General features: G+C 52.0%; 1 protein-coding gene across 4 annotated transcripts in view; it reads left to right on the forward strand.

Annotated features, from left to right (window-relative positions):
• The first annotated feature begins 214 nt into the window (after positions 1-214).
• Positions 215-24,534, forward strand: part of ATP2B4 (ATPase plasma membrane Ca2+ transporting 4) — a 97,188-nt gene continuing 72,868 nt past the window's right edge. Inside the window, exon 1 of one of the 4 annotated variants that reach the window (XM_045015293.1) lies at positions 215-810. The gene's annotated coding sequence lies outside the window, so the exon portion shown is untranslated. Of the gene's footprint in view, positions 811-23,183; positions 23,207-24,534 lie in introns of those variants that run through there. The other 3 variants (XM_045015294.1, XM_045015291.1, XM_045015292.1) reach the window with 3 other exon arrangements.

Consider the following 24,534-nt stretch of genomic DNA (forward strand, 5'->3'; position numbering starts at 1 on the left):
GCTCAGAAGCACACATGGATCTATTAAAGGGGTGGGGTTGGGGGGGGCGGACTCTAGGAGAAGGGAGATCTGCCTTTTGCCTCTCCCCCTTAAAAAAAGCAAAGCCGAGAACCAGCAGCAGCGGGGCTGGGACTGTGTCTTGTGAAGCCACCTTAAGAGACTTCCTCCTCCTCTCTGGGATGGGGCGAGGCTGGCTGGGCTAGGCAGCAGCGTTGCCATGACAAGCATTTTCTTAAGCGAGCGCTGCTCGTGCAGGACTCGCTCAGTTTGCAAAGGGCTGGCTCTGAAAACGGGGAGAAGAGAGGGCGAGGGAGAAGAGAAAAAACAAACCCAAGCCTCCCCCCCATCTGCTGATTAGCTTCGGTGCAGAGAGCGCTGTGGGCTTGCTGCTTTTTTTTTTTGTTTTGTTTTCTTCTTAAAGACCTTCAGCGTTAAAGGACATTGGTCTCTTTCCAGCTTCCTGCTTCCCTCCAAACTTTGGGAAGAGCACAATCAAGCGCAGAGGGGGAGTGGAAAAGGAAGGGCAGGGGGTGGAAAAGCAAATCCAGGAGTTTGGGGATTTTTTTAACCCCTTCCCGTCCATGGCAATCCAGGGGGGTTTCCCCGCCCGTGGAAGGCTGGATTACTGGAGGCGGAGGGAAAGCAGCGAGAGCAGCCGCAGCCTATGAATTGATTCAGTCGTGCAAAGCCATTGCATGGCCGCTGCCCCCGCCCGCAGCCTGCTCTTCGCCAGACTGAAGCGCCCCAATTTGAAGCAGCGGGGCGGGCGGTAATCCTCGGGCTGGAGGAACCTCGCCTCCCAGGAGCACGGTAAGTGGTTTTTCCTGTTGTGCTGACAGCCTGTAGCCTCTGCCAGTCCCCTGCCACCATGCACGGAGCTGCTGCTCCACGCAGGGGCAGGGGCTGGGATTTCTCTCTTTGGGGGGGGAAGGTGGCTGCCTGGCTTCCTCTCTGGCTGAGGAACAGGCACAGAATGGAAAACTGTTGCAAACATATTTTCCGTGTCTGTTTCTGTCTGCTCTGGTGCTAGTTGTCCGTAGAGCGAAAGGAGGCAGAAGAGAGACTGTCACCCGGGGAGGCTGGAAAGCAGAGTTGTGTGTCTGTCTCAGCTCTCTCAAAGCGCTGGTGGCAGCAGCACGAACAGCTTTTTTGAGGGGGGAGGAGGAGGAATTCCTTTCTCCACGGAAATCCAAGCCGGTGACTCGCCCTGCCATGCTTGCAAAAAACAGCCCCTGGGAGCCCTTCGGAGTTTGCAAGTTATAATTAACTGTGGAAAATTCAGGGAGTTCCCTTAAGTGGAGCTGGCTTTAAAACCGAGAGAAAAGCACTGTTGTCGGGGGGGGGGAGGGCTTCTAGGAGAAGGTATCCGGGGAGCGAGGAAGGAATATTTGTAAGAATGGAAAGTGTTGTGCTGGTATGTGTTTTAATCAGGCTTAGGAGGGTGACAGGGCTGGTTACTGGCTGGGTTGGTTGACGTCTTTATCAGACGCGGGGGACTGGGACAATTTTTGTAGAGGGGGGCCTGAGAGCCATTGAACCCAACTGTAAACCCTGGATATAATAGAAACCACAAACCGCTTCAAGTCAGGGTGTGCGGGAGCACCCCTAGCACCTAGGATCAGGGGAACTTTCAGTTTTATGGAGGGGGGCTGGGGCCCATAAGGCAGAAGCCTCTGGTCCTGATGACTTGGTTTTTCGCAGGTTGGGGGGAACTTTCCCCCGGCTCCCTGGACTCAGATCTGATCAGGTGATGCAGCAGTATTTTCTCGTGCATTTTTCATCCTCACATTTTTTTCTACCTTCCTTCCTTCTACCCGCCAATGTGTCTTGCACTAAGAGCCTCTCACTGAAGAGGGCAGGGAGGTGGTAGTGGAGCTGAATCCAGGCCGGCGTGGAAGATTTCTCAAAGGAGGACTGGGCGGTGGAAGAGTGTTGGGAGCTAGCCAGCCTGCCCCTGTGAAATAACCGACAGCTTAGACAGTAAAACAGGCCGTGTGGAATTCTGCTTACCTGCATGCGGGTGCCTGCCTGGCTGGAGCAGACTACAAGTTCCCTGGGACAGGGGCTGTCTCTGGCTGTGTGCACTGGAAGCCTGAGCCTCGCTGGGGCCTCTGGGCACTATGGTATATAAATAAGGGGTGTGTGGGGGGGGTCCGTCCGTCATCCTCGGCACTAGCACAGTGACATGCTGCTTTATTGGTTGGGAGCACAATGCCGGGTCTGTCACCCCTACCATGAGCCTGGCTTCATCTGAAAGGGGGGAGCTCATTGCCCTGCCTCTCCTAACCCCCACCCACTGGGAGGGCTGCCAGGCAGATGGGGAAAGTGCCAGCTAATTGGGTGGGGTGTGGGGGGATGGGGTCAGAGAAACATTTTGCACCCCCTAAGGGACCCACCAGTGTCTAGTCTATAGGGGGATTTGCCAGGGGAGCAACAGGACACTGGTCTGGCTGGGATGCTGTGCTGGGAACATGTGCTCCCAGGGCTCTCCTGCTGCTAGGGAGGGTGTCAGCTGGTTCCGCCACTGCAGAGTTCATTCATCAGGGAGATGGCTGGAGGCACTATGTGTGTGCAGGGGGGGGGGGTTGCCCTCCCTGCTCGCACATGATCCTGCTGTGTCGCAGCCTGGCATGCTGTGGCGCAGCAGGTGGGATGGGGGATGCTTTTAAGGAACAAACAGGTCATGGGAGGGGGGCTCAGCCAGGAGCCAGCAGGTTGCCCCACATCTTTGCAAGAGACATTGGGGAGAGGGGGCGGCTCCTGGGGGTGCAATGAATGACAGGCATGAGGACAGGATGGAATGGGTGGAGGGAGAGGCTGCTGCCTCCATCCCTCCAAAGCCAAGGAGGAATTGCACACTGTGGGGTACAGAGATGAGGGGCAGAACAGGCCAGCTCAGGCCACCGAACTGGCTCAGCCTGATTTCCAACAGGTGCCAAGATCTGGCTTAGCTCTCCTTTCAGAAGGGTGGGCTGCCTCTTCCTTGCTCCCCTCAGATCTCCAATAGGGGGCCGTGGGCAGGGTTCCATCCCAGGGGGACACCAGCAATGACTACGGGGAGAGAGTATGGGGCCTATGCTGGCAGCAGAGCTAAACTAGTCCCGGTGGGGTGTGGGACATGGACAGAGGTGGCTTCAGGGGGCACACCTCTCCTTTATGCCACTCGATGAGAGGATCCCACCCTTGCAGCAGGGTGCTCCAGGGCCCCCTGGGCTGGCTGGGTTCAAGCCCTGCAGTCTGACCCCACTGATCCATTGTGCTGGAGTGGGTGGGCAAGGAATTGAAGGTGCCTCTCCCCTGGCCTGCAGCATCCAGGCAATCCTGGTTGACTCTCCGCCAGCCTCGTGGCAGGTGGGAAGGAAGAAAACTCCAGCCGGGGAGACTCCCGTCTGTTACTACACTTCTCCTTGGGAGAGCTGCAGTCATATACCTCTCTCCGGCTCCTGCTGCTTGGTGTCTGGGTGGGTCTCCCTGACCTTGTTAGGCTGCCCTTGGGGTCATAGGGAGCATCACCATCTGGATTCCCCCATGTCCCTCTGTTGCTCAGGAGGGATCACCCATATGTCTTGTCTGGTGGTCTGGGGTGGCTGGCTGCATGCAGCTGCAGGATAGATAGATTCATTAGACTGGCATGAGATGGGCAGTGTGCATCTTTCCCCTCTGGAGTGCTGATCCTGAGCAATCTGGCTTCAGGCACCAGTGAGAAGAGGTTCTCGCGATCTCTCAGCTGGGTGATGCTGAGCCATGTGGCACTGTTGCTGGTCACTGTTGGGGAAGGGCTGAAATAGCTGTGGGGCCGGGGCTGCAGGTTGGGGTTGAGGCGCACTGTTTGGCAGGGCTGTGTGGGAGTCCAGGACTGAAATAGTGGGGGAAGGGAAGAGCATCAGGTGTGCTGCGAGGCAGCAAGCTTTGAGGTGCCCTGGTAGGGCTGTGTGAGCACTCAGCTCTGGAACAGGCAGGGATGTCACAAGTGTATTGGGAGAACCAAGCTGGAGCAGCACAGGGCAGAAATGCAGGTGGGTGGGTGGACGAGCCGGTCCTGGACTAGCAGGATGTGTTTCAGGGTGGGATTGTGGTGCATTGGCAGCGCGATATGGGCGCTGTTTGCTCCATGCTGTGCCTGGCTCTATCGCGCCCTCCCTCCTGTCTCTTCCCATCCGTCAGATCAAATTAAAATAAAAAAATAAGCAAATAAGGCAGCAGGAAAAGCTGGATTGCAGCCCACATGGCCGGCAGACAAATGACTGAGAATAAGTACTCTTCCGGCTCTTATCTCTCCCCTCTCTGCCCCCAGCACCCTTTTTGCTTCTTGGTCCTGTGCTCTGTAGGTTTGGAGCATTCTTCTGTCACACTGAGCATCTGGTTTGAATCTGCATGCTTTGTGGAGTGGTTCTTCTTGTTACACAGCTGGGAGGAATGTGCAGCAGGAGCAAGGCCCCCTGTGCTCAGTTCACAGGCTCACTAACCTGCCCCAACCCTTGCTTTTCACTTGAGGGTGATGCTGAGGGTCTCCCTGCAGCTCAAAGAATTAGAGGGAGCTTCTGTGGGGGAGGTTGAAATCTGGGTGGTCCCTCCCTGCTTGGCAGAGGCAAATTCAGACCAGAACTGAAAGTAAAGGGGAAGGGCGTGGGAGCTGGTACAATGGGTTATTGTCCTTGTATCTCTGGGGCCCTGGGCTTGAATGGGGCTTAGATCATAAACAACATTAGTTTGGTAAAGTCGATGGGATTTTTGTCTGCAGTGCAACACACCACATTAGCGTACACCATGATTGTCAAGAGTCAGTGACGGAGAGGAATTGCAGTGGGTGAGTGGGGCTACAGCTGGGATTGAGGTAGATCACCAGAGCTTGAGACTGGAATAGTAGGGAGGGTTGCAAGTCAGGCTTGAGGGGCGTGGGGAGCCTGGGGTTGGAACAGCAGTGTGGGAGAACTGGCTCAGGCTCAAGATGCGTCGGCCAAGTATTGGGGGGAGCCCAGGGCTGGAATATGAATGGGGTGGAGGGTCAGGATGGCAGCCCCTCAGCACAGCCAGGCAGGAGGACTGGAAGAGCAGGGCAGGAGCTGGGTGTGGTGGCAGTATTTTGCAGGCTGCCTCTGCTCTGCCTGGATCCAATCAGTGCCCTCAATCCTTCACTTCTCTGAGCACTGAAATGCACCTAAATATTGAATGAGAGACGCCGACAACCTTGCTGCCCTCACATCCCAGTCAGAAGCAGTGGCATGAAACTCCCTTCCAGTGCCAGCGACCAATGAGGTGCTGCTGTGACCTCTGACCTGGCTGCTGGTGACTCCCCCCAGGGAACTGCAAGATAAGATGCAGGAAAGGGATGATTTGGGTGTGGGGTGGGGGTGGGGGCAGGACTGCACCATCTCTGGGTCTTGGCTTGGGGGGTGATTGTGAGTTTCTTTCTTGGTCTGCTGCTGGCTTCTTGGAGGCTGTGTGTAGGGAATCCTCTCAGCTCCTGTAGAGTGTCCGACAACCTCAGAGCCTTTCCTGAAACCGGTTGTGATGCCCCTTGACCCTTGCTGAGTTCTCCATAGGGCACCCGTCACCATGGTTTCTAGGTGTTGGTTTTTGGCAGGTAGAGGAACCCTCTTCTTGGATTCCCAGCAAGTGAACAGCTCAGCTGTGCCAGGGTTGGCATGAAAGGTGCCCAATCTGTGTCTGGTGGGGAAGGGGACTTTTGCTGTCTGTGCAGGGCATGCTTCTGGCATGACTGCCCAGAACTGCCAGGCTGCTGCACTCTGGGTGGAGTGGTGAGAGGCAGCAGACTGACCACTTTGGAGATCAGTCCTCTGCATCCGTGGAGCAGTGGCAGGGTGAGCATCCCCTGGGCTCTGAGCTGGAGGCCCTGCCTCTCTCCCCGGGGCAGATGGAAGTTCCATGTCCAGTCTGTTCAGCCAGTGATGACCCTGCTGATGCTGCAGTGTTGTGACATGGGCACCAGTCTGGCTAGATCTGCACTAATACCCCTGCTGGGAGCATTGCTGGGGAAAGGAGTAGCTGTGGGAGGAGATTAGAGGAGGGCCTTTGATGGCAGCAGGAAGGGGCGAGGGTTACTTGGTGATACGGAGAGCCAGACATATCTCCCCTTCCCACTCCAGACTAAACATGCGTCCTTTCAAGTGGGAATTCCCTGCCCTCTTAGTCTGTAAATCCAGGTGTCTGGCTGCAGATCTGCCTGTTGTCAGCATGCCCAGGGACTTGTCTGTCCCAGGCAACCCAAAGGTCCCACCCGGGCTATTCTTGTGGCAGTATTGGGAGTCCTAGTGCAGACAGGCCACTGGCACCCAGCAGCACGTTAATCATTGGGTCCTCGAGACTGGCATCAAGCACGTGGCTGAAGCTCCAGTGCCTTTTCTACACTAGCCCTCCCACTGGCAAAGGCAGAGGGAGATTTGAGTGGAGAAAGAACTCCTGTAGCTGCAGCAGAGGAGAGCGAAGCCAGCATGCAGGAGAAGGCAGGGAGGGACTGCGCTATTGTCCTCTAGGTAGGAAGAAGCTGGGTGGAGCAGCTGCTGTGAATGGAGCTCGCTCCTACTCTTCCTCCCCAGGAGTGCAGTTCCCAGAGGCCCTAGGCTGCAGGGCTGCCTGCACTAGATGAGCCTTCTCCACGTTTTCTGTTGGCCTAGCCCCATGCACAGGAGCAGCTGCAGGCATCCTGATGGCTCTGTTCTAGAGTAACCAGGTAGCAAACGTAAAAAATCAGGAGGGAGTGGGGGATAATAGGCAGGACTGTCCCTACAAAATCAGGACATCTGGTCACCCCATTCTGAGCCTACCTTGTTCTCCCACCCACCTCTGCCTGTTTTGGATAGCTTGACTCAGGGGGGCAGGGTCTATTGGCTGTCCCTTGTCTACAAAGCACCTAGCCCCTTAGGGGCCTGATTCCAAAAGTGGTACTCGTGTAGTGTAACTTGTAGTAACTCTACCATCCAACCCACATGGAGCAGGTGGCCAGTGCACCAGCAGCTGCTAGCATACTGTGTACTTGCATGTCCCCCAGTGCTGCAGTCACAGGTGGGGCTGACGTGGTGGTGACAGTAGTGGGGAAATGTAGCCTGGGCTAGGCTTGTTTGGTTTCTCCAGTGTCTGCCTTTTCCTCCTCCCACTGCTCAGCTTGCATCTGAATGAGCGGTGGGAAGGGGGTGCTGTACATCTCTCTGGGGACCTGGAATGGGGACACGTTTAGAGGAGACTGGCTGCATCTAATCCTGCTGTCTCCTAGGTAGGGCCTTTCTGCACGAGCAATATCCTCAACTCAGCCATCAGTGTAGCAGGGGGCCCAAAGTGCTGATGAGGATGTGCCAGGGTTTGCACTGAGTGGACTAGTCAGAAATTGTTACTCATAAAGCCCCCCTGAATGCCATCATCTGCACTAAGGGTCAGTACTGTTGCATAGACACCAGTTGCTGGCTCAGGGTTATCCCTGAGCATAGATAAGACCTGTGTCTGCTTTAGTAGGAGGCAGGTTTGGGGGAGCAAAGCTTCTTTGACCCCATTTTCCTTTTGCTCCCCTGGGCTCCACAAGGCTGTTTCTCTTTAGGCCGGTCAACTGCAAAATAAGATGTCTGGGAGGCCCCAGTACAACATGAGTTCTCTGGTTAACGTTGCAAAAGTGGGCCTAACAGTGTTTCTCATCCATGCTCCAGCCCCAGGCTCTCCATAGCTGGAATGCTATTAGGGGAGATGATTACATCCCATTTACTGAGCTGGTCTTGGCAGCATTGGGGAGCTTCTGTTTTGTAACGGCATCCCCTAGCAGGCTTGCCTAGCGATGCCAGTGATGTTCTTCCACTCCCTGTTGCTCCATTTTGTGTGATTTCCTCTGCACCCATCTGTCCTTCCTCCACGTTCTCTCTTCCTTCTACTCTCATGTCTCCTGTCTCTTGTACACAGCCCTGGGAAGGGCCAGCCAGGACTGCAGCATGTCTGGACAAATGCTGCTCCTCCCAGCTGGGGAAGGCTTCCCTCTGCTCTTCCGTGGACCTACCTAGCTCTAGGAATGTTAGCTGCAGGGGGCAGGTTCAGATAAAGGAAGATGGGGCTAAATCTCCTTCAGGTTGCAGAGGAGGAGAACCAACACAGTGGCCCAGCTTTGCTGATTCTCTGCCCTGGGCGGATCTAGCAGCTCTGACTGAACTTGTTACCTGCTGCATCAACAAAGCCCTCAAGGTTGTTTTTATATTTAGGCATGAGAAGCCATGTGGGAGGGAGCAGAGTGGCAAGGGATTGGTACCTGCTTGGTGAGTTTCCCCTGCAGGGGATTCAAAGGTAACTCCAGGTAATAGAACAGAGATCCCAGGACCAATGACAGGAAATTGCCATTTAAATACAATGAATGCACTCTCCTCTGGCTTTGGGAATTCCTGGACTGGGGGAAGGATTTCCTTCCCCATAGACCGCGCCCCAGCCTGATATTTCTAATACAGGAGTACCTTGAGGCTTCAAGGGAGATTGCACAGCACCCAGTGCACTGGGCCCCAAACACATAAGCTTCTGGCCCAATGAAGATCTGGCAGCCCAGGCTTCAATATGGGCTAGCTGCCTGAGTAATTGGCTTGTCCAGAATCCCAGACTGGCTTGTGAGCCTACTCTGCTGCGGCTTTACTGCTGTTGTGCTACTAGATCAAAGCTACATGGGTAGGTCTACACCTGCTGCCATCCCACTTACAAATGCAATGTAGACATGCCTCAAATGACTAGCTTAGGGAATCTGTGCCAGAGCTGGGAACTAAACCCAGTTCACTTCAATCCCAGTCCAGTGCCGTGGGCACAAACCAGCCTTCCTCGCCTCTGGTTTTCTCTCTCTTCTTGCCATTCACCCTCCTATACTTCCTAGCAGGGTTTGCCACTGATGTTGTTGGTACCAGTACCTGAAGTGCTGAGATGCTCCTTCACAGAAGATGCCCTTAATAGACCTAGTGGATGATCTGTCTCCTTGGAGGTGGTGGTGGGGATGTCTGATAGTTACACAGCATGTCATTCCAAAGGTCCTGAATAGAGCTGGTCCAAAAACCAGAAAAATTCCTGAAATTTCAAAATTGGTTCAATTTGCAGGGCTCAAAAGGGAACCATTCCCATGCTCAGATTTTCTTTAAATGTCTGTTTTTTTTAATCCAGTTTAGTTTTGATGTTTTCTAGCTCAGCGCTTGTATTGCAGATTGTGCATGGGAGGAGCTGGGGATGGCATGAGAGAGGCGGTTGACTGCACATGGTGGGGACCTGCAGGGAAGAGTGGGTGCCCTGTTGGGAGCTGGGGGAATAGGAGGTTCAAAGTGCACATGCTAGGGACCTGTGGGATGGGAGAAAGGGGGTTCAGATGGCAGCTGGGGAGGGCAGGAATGTAGGGGATGGAGAAAAGGGGCATTTACCCCAAGGATGGGGAGAAAACTGAGTGGGTAACACTGTCTCCCAGAAGGAGCGGGGCTGTACTGTTGTGCTGGAGGTAGGGGGGAGGGGAGGTCAATCAGAACATCTGAAGATGGTGGTGCCAGGGCTCTGCTAGCCTGCCCAAAGTCTGTAGTTTGCATGCATCTGAAGAAGTGAGGTTTTTTACCCGCGAAAGCTTATGCCCAAATAAATCTTAGTCTTTAAGGTGCCACCGGACTCCTTGTTGTTTTTGTAGTTCACCAAACACCCTTGGCCAGTCCCAGGCTATCTGCAGCAGCCTCTGATGTTTACCCAGGTGGGGTGCTTGGATCAGGGTGCAGTGTCCCAGTTGCAGGTCCTGTCTCAGTGTTTTCCCTCTGTTCCAACTGGCTGCAGCAGCTGCATTCCCTGGCATCCCCTGCAAGGGCTTTCTGAGGCTGAACTCATAAAACATCTGACTTTGATGCTGTTTTAATTAGTTGCTTTTGGCGTTAATGTGCAGGGATAACAGAGTTTCCATAGACTTATAAACCTGCCCCGCTCTTTGTTTTTTCTTTAATCAAGGCTTTTTTTTGCAGTGGGCAAAGGCTTGAGATGCACAAAACACCACAGCCATTTGCTCTGTGTGGTACAACAGTCACCCCTGGACAACAGCGGATTAGATATTGATGGTGATAATACTTTGCCTTCTGCAGCACCCTGTGTCTGAGGATTGCATAGCTCTTGGTAGACAAGAATGAGTTAAGCCTCCCATCACCCTTGTGTGTAGGGAGTCAGAGTTCTGTTTTACAAATGGGGAAACCGAGGCACAGAGAGGGGACGTGACTTGCCCAAAGTCTCGCAGCAGATCAGTGGCAGAGCAGGGAAGAGAACCCAGGTCTCAGTAGATCCCAACATCATCCTCCCAGCCAATTTTTCAGGCTCTTCAATCCTGCAATAGAGAGTGAATGGAAAGGAGGTGTACTTGGTGTCTTGGATGCAACTTTTCACCCCTCCATGCCTCGGTTTCCCCACCTCTAAGATGAGGATGCTGCTGCTTTACCTCCCACAGAGGTGGGATTGGATTGCAGGGGTGGGTTGGTTAGTATTTGTAAAGGGCTTTGTAGATGGAAACCCTGAAGGAGGATTTATTCCACACACTAATCAATGTCAAAACTAATCATCTACCCATGATCCCTGGAATCAACTCCTGACCCACCCCTAACGCGAGTGACCTGTGCATGGATGTGACACAAGGCTGGGGCCATGATGATAGGGCTGCAGATGTCCAATCAAGACTTGCAGGCAGTTCTATTAGCTGTCCAGGGTGATGGCAGCTGCTCTGGGGGCCCCTCACAGGGCGGAGTGGGGACTTCATGTGGGCCCTTGCCGTCAGAGTCCTTTGCTGATAGCAGCAGGTTATGGGGAGTGGGCAGGCCACGTGGGCCAGTGTGGAGAGCACAGCACAGATTCTGGACACCTGACTTTTCTGCTGACTTTAGGAGAGTTGCTTCCTCCCTCTGCCTCATTTTCCCTCACACCTTTGCCCGTCTGGTCTGTTTAGACTTTAAGCTATTTGGGGCAGGGATTGTCTCCTGCTATGTATACGCACAGTGCCGAGCACAGTGAGGCCCTGTTCTCTGCATAGGTGCTATTGTAAATGAAATAAGGCGCTTGTTTATTTCCAGAATGAAGGCAAGTCCAGATACTCCAAGAACAAATCCCAGCTGACCTCAGGAGGGTGGATGGTTTAGCACCTTCTTGTAATCCAATTACCTTTTACCATGTGGAAGATCCACTTAGAGAAGTTGAACCCCACCCCTGGATCGGCCTTTCTGTACCAAATAGTCCAGGCTTGAAGGCAACCTTGCGGGCATCCTGTCAACATCCCCTTCCTACCCCTGAAACTCACAGCAGTGATGGGCGCAAGTGGCTATAAGTTTTGTCCTCCCCACTCTCTCCCTCATGTCAGTGCCGCTTGTTGGTGGGAGCAGCGCATCAGCTGGGAGCCTGCGCAGGAACAGCTGTCAGAAATGGTAAGGAGCTTTCTGAATTCTTAATTCAGGCGATGATTTCATGTTTCTCTGCATCTCGCTTGGAGCATGTGCTCAGAAGCGTGGAGTGTGGGTTGGTTTTTTTAGAGAGATTGAGCTACACCTTCCAAGGAGCTATGCTGATTTACACCAGCTGAAATCAAGCTGAGGATTTGGTCCGCTGACTGCATGCTATGCTGATGGGGCAGGGGGAACTGCGTGTTGAATGTGTATGGCAGAGAGATGAGTCGGTTTGTTCTGAGCAATCAGGGACTCTTTGGGCATGTCTACACAGCCGACAGTGCTTTAATGTGGCTGGGTAGTTGTAGCTCCCAGCACTGTAGCTTCACCCCCGTAAGTGAAGAAAGTTTCAGCATTGTATGTGGCAGTGTAGGCAAGGCCTTTAGAAATGCAGGGCTGGAAGGGACCTCAAGAGGTCCTCTAGTTCAGCACCCTGCGCTGAGACAGGACCAAGCAAACCTGGACTGTCCCTCACAGGTTTGTCCAACCTGTTACTAAAAACCTCAAATCGGGAGGATTCTACAACCTCCCTTGGAAGCCTATTCCACAGCTTAACTATCTCTACAGTGAGAATTTTTCATAACTAACCTAAATCTCTCTTGCTGCAAATTAAACTCATTCGTACTTGTCCTACCTTCAGTGGACATGGAGAACAATTGATCCCTGGGCTTTTTATTACAGCCCTTGAGACTAACTATGCCCAGTTTTCTAAACCTTTCCTCACATAAAATCTGACCTAAACCCTTTATCTATCTTTCCTAAAGTGTGGCATCCAGAACTGGACCCAGTACTTCAGCTGGCAAATAACACCCAACTGCATCTATAGCCAGTGTGGGACAGTGCTTCTCAAACTCCTCTTTGCAATTCCGCTCAGGCCTGTTCTGCCAGGGCTGTTCCAGGCTTTTGGAATTGACTACAGCAGCTCCACTAGGCTGAGCACTGTACAGGTACACCAGGGGTCGGCAACCTTTCAGAAGTGCTGTGCCGAGTCTTCATTTAGTCACTCTAATTTAAGGTTTCACGTGCCGGTAATACATTTTAATGGTTTTTAGGCCTCTCTATAAGCCTATAATATAGAACTAAACTATTGTTGTATGTAAAGTAAATAAAGTTTTCAAAAGGTTTAAGAAGCTTCATTTAAAATAAAATTAAAATGCAGAGCCCCCCGGACCAGTGGCCAGGACCCGGGCAGTGTGAGTGCCACTGAAAATCAGCTTGTGTGCTGCCTTCGGCACCTGTGCCATAGGTTGCCTACCTCTGAGGTATACAGAAGAATGTCTGCCTGGAAGAGCTTACGATCAGAACAGAAAAGACAGACAAGGTGGGAGAAAAGAAGGATTTTTACAGATAAGACAGATTTAAGTGAGTTTCCTGAGGTCATCCAGGAAGTTTATGGCAGTGCTAGGAATCAAACCCAGATCTCTAGCATCCCAAACCAGTGCCTTAAACACAAAACCAGCCTGCACCCCTCTCTCTGCTTGCTCTGGGGAGTGGTGCCTTTAGTCCCCAGGGCTGCCAATACTATGTGTAGTGGAGGAATCAGAGTGGGACTAGAACGCTGCTCCATACAGATTGGTTCCTTGGCCCACTCTCTGCCCTCAAGTTGGGGGAAGTGGTAATAGGAAGCAGCATTTCTGAAACCTCCTTCCTTGCCAACGGTCAGAACGGAGAGATCCGCTCACTGGCTCCTTGATTCCCAAGTCTAAAAATAAGCCTGCTGGCCCTTGGAATAATGAGACTTCGTATCTGTTATGAGCGCCCCAGCCCTGGAGCTGCATGGGGGGCTGGTAGAGAATCTGAAAAGCCAGGGAAGGGCTGGAGGAGGTGGGAACCCCAGTGTGTTGGCAAGGGACCCTGGATTTCCTTCCCATCTCCTGAGCGTTTGGGTCTGAACTAAAGCGCACGTCGTTGCAGCTTTCTTAAACGCCCAGCAGTGACTCCTGAGTGACTTTTGCTCTTTCTTTGAGCACAACTTGGATCTAGCGATCAGATTTTCAGGTCTGTCTCAGATTTTGGACAAGGTGCCTGACTTTGCAGAACAAGATTTCCCAGGAGACGTGTTAAAGACCCCACCGTAACTGCTGAAGCTTTCTGTCCCCATGTCCCATGGATATAAAAGACAGGCCCCTTTCCTCTGCTTCTTCCCAATCACCCCCATGCTTCTCTGCACTGACTGCCATCTGTCCCATTAACCCCAGTTGTATCCATGTCCCCCACTCACTGGTCTCTCATTGTTTGCCAATGCAGCTTGCTGACATCAAATGCCAGAGCTCAAAACAGATTTCTGCAAACTTTTCACCCTGCCCCACAACCCCTGTTTCCTCTTCTACCATCTCATCACTGCAAGAGACTTAAAATTGTTTAGTGTTTAACTATCACGCCCCTTGTGTGTGCAGGGCTCCTCAGGCTGTGCTCGTCTCTCCTCTCTCCCCTGGCACTAACTACTGAAAGCAATCCCTGGATTGTTCTAACACTTAGCTGTTGTGGGCAAATCCGGGGCCTGCCGATTAAACTTTCCTGACCCACCTCCTGATTCTCCTCTCGTGTAAATCGGCAGTAATTCCACTGTAGCCAATAGGACAAAAGGGAGAGAGTTGGCCCTGCTGTGTGCTTTCTTGCTGTGCATTGCATTTTGCTTCCTATAGAGAAGAACCAGAATCCCAGGCCTGAGGTTTCTGATCTCAACTGTCTGACCACTTATGCTGGACTCCACCTCCAGCTTAGACTCATTCCATTTTAACCACATAGCCAGAAAAGAATTCCCTAGCCACTGGGGTAACTAGTCATTCCAAATTGTAATTAACACCTCTCTTGTGGCCAGTAAGATCTCCAGGGCAGGGACTCTTGTTTTTCACACTGGAAAGGACGATGGGTGTTCATGGGCTCTGTATAACTTGGGTTGTAAGCTCCTCAGGGCAGGCTCTTGTACATCTGTAACGCTCCTTGTAAACCACTGGCACTAGATAGAGCAGATCCTACATTAAACTGCTGTTAAAATGTCACTGCACTAGTCTATTGCTCTCCATGATGCCAAATGCAGTTTGCTCTGCTCATAAGTTAAAAAGAGACTTGTTTGTCTTTTTTCCTAATTGCCAGCCCTGCAAACTCACCCTGGGATCTGAGCATCAAGCTGGGTTTTGTGCCTCATGTGCTCATACCCATTAATAAGCATTTTGCAAGTGGAACTTTAATAATTCTCAGACTCCGTGATGATTAATCTTTGAACTCCCTAGCCTAGACAGATAGATGTGTGACACAGATTAGACATGAGCTTGCACTCCCATAGCTGTTTTACCCTAGCACCTAGGAACCTCAGGCATGGACCAGACCCCCATTGTGTTAGGTACGACAAACATGCAACAAGAAGACAGTCCCTACCCCAAAGAGCTTACAACTGAAGTGTAAGACATGACTAATAGTTATGGACAGATGGGGGCATATTAGCCAGCCTGGTCTCAGTGCACTACTGTTCTAACTGTTCTCAAGTTGTTTGTGGGCATGTTGGCAAAGTGGAGTTTTAAGGAGGCATTTGAAGGAGAACAGTGAAGTGGTTTTGTGGATATTCAGAGCTCCTCTCAAGTGTGAGGGGCAGCATGAGAGAGATCATGAAAGCTTGTTTGCAAACGTAAGTGGCAATGGCAGCTGGCGTCATGGGCCGGTGGGAGTGGATATTTTGATAGTGAATGAGAGATGATGGGTAGGGTGGGGATGGTCCACAAAGGGCCTTGAAAGAGAAGACGAGTCACTTCTGTGGGATGAGCTAGAGAAGGGTAGCCAGTTGGCTCTGCAGTGCTAACGGGAGTTTCATGAATATTCTTATTCTTTTCACTACAGTCTCTTATAAGGCACTGAACTGGGATTTGGGAAATCTTGGGTCAATTCCTGCCTCTGCCACAGATTCCCTGTATGGCCTCGGGCAAATCACTTCCTCTATGTCTTGTCTGTAAAATAGTGCTAATAATACTCCTTACCTCACAGGGTTGCTGTTCAGATAACTTGATATTTGTTCAAAGGTCTCTTATATGGCCCTGTACAGTATGAAGTGCTGAGCAAGCAAAGACCTGTACAGTAAGAAAATACCTTTTTGACATTCTTTCCATGATCACACATTCATGTGACAGCCAAATGCTACAGACACTTTCCAAGAACTTCGTAAAAATGCAGTTTATAAAAATGGAGTCTCCTTTTAAACGAGCGAGCAAGGGCCAGCTTTCCAGTGACATGCATTTTGACACACCTGCTGCTTTTATTGCCTTTGTGCTTCTGAAACTTTGGACCTACAAATATAACTGGGCCAAGTTTCCCTTCATAAAGGGGCTTTAGCCAAAGCGGTGACATTGGCAGAAGTGATGAGGTGAAACAGAGCTCGCTAAGGTTAGCACCACAATTAGCCTGTAAAGAGGAGCATAGCTCTGTGCCCACTCTCTTCTGAGAGAGGAGTTGCTGGAATAACCATATCTGAAAAGCTGGTAGGATGGCTTCTGTAATCAGAGGTCATGTTTTGGGTCATGCCTTGGAAAATGTACGCTTTGGAAGAGATCACTGATTTTTAGGTGCCCAGCTAGAGTCTCCTTGAGAGGTTTTTATTTTCAGAGGGTGAAGGGGTTAGTGCTTTCAGAAAAATCAAATCCCCTTTAAAATGTCTCCACTTGGGTATCCAAAAATGGAGGCACCCAAAATGGAGAATTCAGGCTGTACAAATCAATACATAACCCTTAGTGTGTGTGTCCATATACATCTGCATGCTCATGTGTCTTTTGTTGGGTATGTCACGGAGTCCCAGGCGATGATTTGGAACTGCTCCCCACAAAGTCAGTCAGGACTTCAGGGAGCTTCCTCTCCCTTGGAGCAGACTGTCTTCAGGGCAAGAAGCTCACACGGCTTCACCTTCCTGGGTCTGACCTTAGAGCATTCAGCATATGCCCCTCCGTGCGCTTCCCACAGAGAGTCCACCCAGGCGGGGTCCTGGGGAAGCCAGAGGGTCCTGCACGCACCCCCACTTTGCAGTCAGACGTGACTCTTAGCCAGCCAGTAAAACAGAGGTTTATTAGATGATAGGAACACGGTCTAAAACAGAGCTTGTAGGTACAGAGAACGGGACCCCTCAGCCGGGTCCATTTTGGGGCCCAGCGAGCCAGACAACCCCGTCTGCCCTCACATCCCGTCCCCACCCAGCTCCAAACTGAAACCCCCTCCAGCCCCTCCTTCTCTGCTGAGTTCCTGTCCTGGGCCAGGAGGTCACCTGACCTCTTTGTTCTCCCACACCTTTAGCATCCCCTTGCGGGGGGGGGAGGGGCCCAGGCCATTAGTTGCCAGGAGACAGAGTGTCAGCCAGAAACTGAGGCACCCACACAGTATTCAGAGGAAAACATTAAGAAATGTCCCACTTCGTCACAGGATACAACATGTCCTGGTGAAGGGGAAATGGCAAAATTTAAAGGAGGCACGTCAGTGTTCCTTAGAAAACAGTGAGATCTGTTGGGAGTGAAGAAGTTAGCTGAGAACGTACTTGGAGGAGGTTCTGGACAAGGAGGGGCTGTGGTGGAAATCTGCTATTGTTCCCGCCAGGATGAAGGCGAATGAGGACCAAAAAAATCATATTGAGGAGCTGAAAGTCACAAGCTTCTATATTCATGGACATCTGCTGGGTGACAAATGCAGTTAAACATGGCTCATGGGGTGGGGACTCTTACATGCCTGCCTCGCCCAGCCACCAACCCAATTAACGGCATTGTTCAAGGGCAGAGGATGGAATGAGCCTTGGTGACTGGACTTTCTCCTTGCCCTTAGGATAGGTCCCTTCAGGTCAGAGCTGAGTCATGCTGGCCGGGTGGAGGGGAAATTAGCCCTGTCACTGCTCATGGTGGATCTGCTCTGTGGGGAACCAAAGGCCTTCAGTCCCCAAGGGTCTCAGTACAGCACCTTCCATCAGTCCCCAAAGCTGCTTAAAAACCTCCTTGAAAGGGAGTTGAATCTTTGTGGAAAGTGCTCTGGAGGATGCTACCTTGGGGAGATGTGGACTTGCCTGCATTCCTTGAAACCAGTAGGATCTGGGGGTAAGTCAGCCTCTATGGCCTTTCCCCTGGAAGAGCATGACTAATATTTAGTCCTGCTGTGAGTGCAGGGGACTGGACTAGATGACCTCTCAAGGTCCCTTCCAGTCCTACAATTCTATGGTGGTGGTGTCCCACCGGGCTGTGTTATGGGGGCTCAGTGCCCACAACTGGTGCCAGATTTTCCTATGAGCATGGTGTCCAACATGCTGAGCTCCCCTGACGATCTCCCCCTGCCTCTGGCTTGCCTGAGGAGTCTGTGGCAGAGCCAGGAATTGAGCCATCGCTGCCCTGTGCCTTCACAACAAGACCCCACCCTTCCTCCTAGTTTCGATGCCAGCAGCTGCATCCTCCTGCTAGCACCCCTCCCCCAGCCCCACCAAGCCCTGTTGCTTTATGTGCTGGAGGGTGAATTCCTGCAGTGACTCACCGGACCGCTTTAATTTTTCTAAAGCTGTGCTATCGGCACTGTCTCACAAACACTCTCACCAGCCACCTGATGAATCTCATTTCATTCTCTTCTTTCCCTCTTCTCGCCTTTATTTATCCTTGCCTCTTCTCTTCTTCCTGCTCTCCATCTGAGCCAGCCATCTGCAGTCAGTTGCACTCTGCCTTCTCCAGGCACGGGCATGCATCTCCAAGTGCCAGCTCCCCTGAGCACCGGATCCTGTTGCTTGTTTATCTGGCCTTACATGGCACAGTGTAAGGTTCATATTTAGCAACGGTCAGTGGTTCCAGAAAAGAGACTGGGTGGAGGCAGGGGGGAATCTCTCCACCTCATTTCCTTCTGCTGCCCTTCCTCTGCTGTACCTGCCTGTCTCTCTGCAGGGCAGCTGGTGGGGAAATCCTGCCGTCACTGCCTCGTCCTGCAGTCAAACGTGTAATGCATTAAGTCCCTGCAAGATGCTGCAGATTATGCTGACTTTCTGCAGCACAGGGCGGTTCGTTCTGCAGTGCTCTACAGCAATCGGGACTGCCAATGCATGGGCTCTCCGCGGTGCTATGTGTCGCCTCTGGGCAGATTGTGCAGTTGTCTCAGAGGTCTGGGCTGGAGGAAAGCTGGGGTATTGTCCTGCCTGTAGCACTCAAATGTATTGCCATTTCCTTTTATCTTTGGAAGGGACCGGTCAGATTTCCCCTCTCTCCAAACACCCTTTCCTGCTTTCTCTCCCAGACAGACGAAGAGGACAGAACAGCTGTTTGCACAAGATCGTGGGGAGTCTGCTTTTATGGGCTACAGGGATAGTTGGGCGTCCTTGGTGACTGCTTCTAGCTCACCCCCTATTATTCCATCTGCTGAGGTGGGAACCCCAGCACAGTTCCTTCAGTGTGTGTTTTAAACCCTGCTGCAGATCCATCCCTGGTGTGAGGCCTAGTGATCTGGGAATGATTAACTCACCTGGGCTTTTCAGCTAGATCATGGCTTATATTTGTTTTCCCCAGAAAACAGGGTTGGGGGAGGAGAATTCACCCAATCATCATGTCAGAAATTCCTCCTATGTTGCATTCAGATCTTCAGGTTATGCAAGGCTCAAGAGGTTCCTGGGTTCCCTCCCAATGGCCTTTAAACTGGAGAGCTGGCTTCTTTCTGGCATTATTAATGTGTGTTTCTTAAAGTGCATGAGATATAGGACCTATGTAACTATGCCCCTGGCTGACTTAATCTCTGGATCTAAAAGCATCAGCCTCTGCTGCTAGAGGTAAAGGACCTGGTCCCTTAGGCTGGCCCACGGTAATTAGACCTGTTTCCATGTTGGAGATGCACATGAGGACCTTTTACCCCTGCACTTGCAGCCTGGCTGTGTCCAGAGTGTGAAACATTCATGTGCATGTAGGCTTCTAACTATGTTATGGGAACCTTATTATAGCCCTGGTCTTCTCAGGATTGTGGCTCAGATCCCTTAACGTCCATGACAACGTGGTTCGTTCTGGTCTGCCCATGCAAAACCCAATCACATTGCTGACCCTCCATCACACAAGCAGTGCTCCACTGACATCTTTGGGACCATGTGTAGAACCAGGCTCCATCTGGGCCCCATTGTAACAGGCTTGGAGCACCCCTGGACTGGAAGTCAATGCCCTAACATGACTGCAATTGCAGACTGCACCTGATTTGCAGAAGTAACTGAGGCTGAGACATGGTCACTGTGAGGAAGGTTTGAGTTCCCTACTTAGAAGACAAGAGAGGAGGGCTTCCAGGCCTCTGCTGGAGTCACCCAGTGAGTGACTCAGCAAGCAACGATTTTCCATTAATGCGAAGAATGGAAGTCAATGGGCAAGACTGTTGCTGGTCACATGGGTGTAAGCTATTCTTCCAAACATTCGCTGCAGTATTTGAGCATTTTCTGCCCTGTCTCCTCGCTCCTGCTCGCTTCACTCTGCTGAACCTCCCTGCAGTTTGAAAACTGTTCTGGGGTCCTGCTTCTGCAGAGTGTTTGATCTTCAAATTCTCCCCCGGATGGGAGTCTAAGGGTTGTGTAAAGCAGTGACACAGAAGGGATTTGTGAAGGAGCATGCCACAGCTGTTTGTTCCAGTTCAGTGTGGGATGACACTGAAAAACCAAGGAAATAGAGGAGGAGCTGTAGCATCAAAGGTATGGGTGCCAGGTTACTGTCACTGTCTCTGTTTTGCAGGGTTGGAAGCAGTGGCAATACTGCCAGGAGGGGGTGCAAGCTCCCATTAGCTCCAGGAATCCTGCCCAAGCAGAACTCAATTAGCAATTAAATGGGTTTGTGCTAATGAGGAAGACAGCTCTCCCTACTCCTCCACCCCCTCATAGTTTGATAAGTGGAAGTGGAGAAAAGTGGTCAGGTTTCAGAGCCGGGTGTGCGCAGGAATGTAGGCTGGGCCCTCGCTGTTAAGCCAGTCTCCCTGGCCACTTAGCATATTCAGTAAAGATCTTTCCTACAACTGCCTGCCTGCCATGTGGCTTATTGCTAATGATGCCTTCTGACACTCAGATTGCTGCGGTAATCGCCTGCCCTATCCCTTCTAAAGCTGTCACTATCCACAGATTAGCATTAGGGATTAGATACGTTATAAAGCCTCGCAAAAGGCAGAAACCATTGCAAAGCTTCCCTTAAATGGTTAAAATGCCAAGGGGTCCAACCTGTGCAAAGTTGTTAAAATGTCCAGCAGTCGTCCTGCATAACGCCCGTGCTGTGCAGAGCTCACAGAGCATGTTCGCAGGGGCACTGTAGCTGTCTCTTCTCTTCCCCTGTGTGTGGGTTTTTGTTTTTCCTCCCCCTCACCTCCCCACACACATCCAGGGATTCCAAGCAGAGGCACTTCATTTTTTTGTATTGTGTTAGCATCTAGGAGCCACAGGTGTGAACCAAGACCCTGCTGCGCAGGTGCTGTACAAACACCAAACAAACAGTCCCTGCTCCAAAGAGATTACAATTGAAACGTAAGACAAGAGACAGCAGGTTGGGGAGTATAAGGAAACCATGACAGTGTTGCTCCGCATGACAGGCCATGCTCTCAGTATACCAGCAGCCTGTCAAGTGTTGTGGTTTTTTTTTGTAGGCCTCACTGTTCTGCTGTATGGATTTTGGGCTGATAGCCAACCGACTGGGACTGGTAGATGGGTTACTTAGAATGTTAGGTCAGTTGGCTGTACTATCTCCCCGAGAAGAGAACAGCTCAGGTGGCTCATTGCTTTTGGTTCAAGGGCAAACAGGTTGGGGAGGTCTAGCTCGCATCTGCCCTGAACTGTGACAGAGAGCCCCAAGCCCCGCTAACGACAGGAGGCTCGCATCTGCCCTGCTGTGACTGCCCTCTTGACTGACTCTAGGGTCTGCCCCTGTGTCTGCAGCTTTTCCATCTTAAATTGAATGACCAAGCCCCAAGATGTGTAACCCAACTCAGTCCAGCCTGCCCCTAAACGGCTGCTGAACAAAATCCCTTCCTGACAGTGGGACTGTGGAAAATTCATCTTGTAATTTACATTCCCTCTGCCTACACTACCAAGCTCCTTGGGGTGGGGCAGACATACAGGGACTCTAGTTGCCACTGTCCTATCAGTGATGTGATAGTCAGTGCTGAGCTGCTAGAGGGAGCTTTGGTGGTGGGGGAATTCAGAGGCCCTTCATTAGAAAGGGAAGCTGGAGATGGAAGCGGTGGAGTCACTGCACCAGGGCAGTCAACCCATTTGCTAAATGGAAGGGCATGAGATGGGTGATCATGGCTCATGACTTCAGGTTGGTGGTTTGGAAAGGGGTGTTGGGGTTTTTTTTTGGTTTTTGGTTTTTGTTTTCCTTCTATTTTGTATTCATGCAGCCGGGAACCTGTGAGCCATTTCCCAAGACAGGAGCAAGAAACCGCACGATGGGGTTTGGGATGCTGCTGCAGTAAGTGGGAGGAGAATTATAGGTCAGAACCAAGCCCACTGTAGGCACAAAAATGTGTGTGAGTTCAGAGGCATGTTGAAGGTATAATTGGGTGCGGGGGGTGGGGGGGAAAGGAAGTACAAGTAGGCATTTAAATGTCAGTCTGTTCTCTGCTACCCTGCTTCAGTGGGAGTGGTTCTGGATTTATTCTGGGGTAACTGAATCCAGCCCAGGGTATAGAAAGGGAACAGGAAAAATGCAAATGCCTGGATGCACTGAAAAGAGACCAAGGCTTCCTTAGCTCAGGCTTCCAAAATCCTCAAGGTGGCAGTTCCATCCCAAGCACACGGTAAACCGGAGCCCAGCACAGGGGTGGAAATCTAAACATGCAGGGAGCCTCCTTGAAGCCAAGGTGAGCTGCAGCAGCACCAGTGGCTCTACAGGTGTAAGTAGTGTCTATGTGCAGACCTTGTCTTGGGTCAGGGAAGAGAGGGCTCTTAAATGTGCTAGCACTTAAAGCATGCTAGTGTTTAAAAATGCATATGCACCGTGGGTAGGCAGGTCCTAATCTCTTCAGCAATGTGAGAGCTGGTTGCAGGATTACGCTAGGAGGCTTGTGGTTGACATGGGGAATGAGCATTAATGGTCAACTGGCAGCATGTCTTGCATCAATCCCCATTTCAGCTGCCTGCCCCTGCTCTTCACAGGCTGTCACACTAGTTGCTCCAGCAGTGGTTGGTATTTATTCACTTATAAACCAGTGCACATGCCGTTGTGGACGCTAGTTGAAACCTGGCTCACGTGGGCTCAGCTGTGCTGGGAAACTTGCAGGCATAAGCTGAACTGCTATAAATAGTTTGTCACCGAGCAGGGCTTCTCCCCAGCTCCAAACTACACACTGTCATGCCCAGTCTTTCCAGAGTTTATTTGTTTTTCTGTTTGTTTCCTTCTATTAAGCAATCTTCTTTTAGCTCTCCTCACTTCCAGGCTTCAGCCCCACCTCTCTGACCAGCTCTGCCCCCTCTCTGGGACAATAGTCTCAGGGCTGTCTCCCTGGGCACCTAACCCAGGAGTTAGTGCTACTGTCTCCACTATGGCTTTCCCTCCCCAGGCACAGGCTGTCCCATGCCATCCCCTTCACCCCCTTCCACCTCCCATTTGCTGCCCTCTGGCAGCCCTTTGTAGGCCTAGGGGTGGCCCAGCCTCCTTGAATGGGCTGGATTGGACACAGCTGTTCTGAACCTGAGGGGCTGGGCCTAGTCCACCCTGTCTCAAATGCGGCCACCAGGGGGTTTCCCAGCAGCCACCGCAGCTTCCTGGGTGGTGAGGTGGGGTGGGGGCAAAGTGTTGCTCATGAATGTGCTACTCTGCACGTCTCTGGAGACAGGTGGAGCACAACGCTGAAGGACCAAGGTGAGCTCTCTACCTGTGAGGGGGAGACGGGCCTAGTGGGGCTCGGATTTCAGCCCTGGGTGGTTGTGCAGCGGGAACTTAGGCAGCCTGGCTGCAGAGTAAGGCTCCAGCCATGGGGCTTCAGACTCCAACCCCTGGCCACGCAGGGGCAGGCTCCGATCTCTGGCCATGTGGTGCCCGACTGCCATTTCCACCGGCGGCCGCTGGCCAGGGATCAGAGCCCATTGCCACGCGGCCTGGGGTTGGAGTGCGCTCCGACCCTCAGCCCTAGTCACTGTCCCCATGTGCTGGCCCCAGGTGCTGACCTTTGGCTCCAGCAGCTGCCAGCCCGGGGTGCAGATCCCCGGCACTGGCCTTGGGCTCTGGTAGACGTTGGCTCTGGATGCTGACCTCTACCTGTGGCCATGCAGCAGCAGGCACAGCCCCCAAGTGTCAGCCCCAAACCCTGGCAGCAGCCAACCCCCAGCAACACGCTCCGATCCCCAGCCCTGGCCGTTGACCTTGGGCACTGCTCCTGGGTGTTGACCCTGGGTTCCAGCAGGTGTTGGCCATGGGCACCAATCCCTAGCCATGGGTGCAGATACCCAGCAGTGGGCACCAGCTCCAGCAGGTGCTGGGCCTGGACCCTGACTCCCAGTCATGCAGCAGCTGGCTTTGGCGGGTGCTGGCCCAGGATACTGATTCCTAGCCCCAGGGGTGGATCTCAAGTGCTGACTCTGGGTGCTGATCCCCAGTCACACAGCAGCAGGTGTCCCCGGGCACATAACTGCGGGCACCAACCCCCGAGCCACAGGTGCAAACCCACACCTCCGACCACACAGTGGTAGGGCTCCCCATCCATCACCCTGGCCTCTGCTGTCTCACCCCCCACCCCTCCATCCAGGTCTTAACTTGCCAGGACTTGCTGTGAAAAGTGATATTAACAAATGTACAAATACCACTTTTTCACAGCAGAGTATTTATTGTCCCTGCAAAATGCCCCACATAAATTACAATGATCTGGATGTGTATACATGCATCTTTATATAAGCAAGAGTTGGTGGCTGCACTCTGAGGCCACCAAACATTTGTAGAGAACCCCTCACCTAGTCTATGCACAGGGACCAGCTATCCTGTGACACAGTTGTAAACTGATATAAGAGCATCCACACAGAGGTTTGCATTGGTTATAAAACTGGTTTCAGTTAAACCAGTGCAACTTGGTAGAGGAGGGGGGAGAGGCCTGTGAATCACATGTGACAGATGTTTGTCACATGGTTTAGCACACAGCTCCGGTCACTAGAGTACCTGAAGAAGGACTTGCATAGAACCTGACAGATGGTTCCCTG

The sequence above is a fragment of the Mauremys mutica genome, chromosome 4 (assembly GCF_020497125.1).
Source record: "Mauremys mutica isolate MM-2020 ecotype Southern chromosome 4, ASM2049712v1, whole genome shotgun sequence".
Taxonomy (NCBI): Eukaryota; Metazoa; Chordata; order Testudines; family Geoemydidae; genus Mauremys; species Mauremys mutica.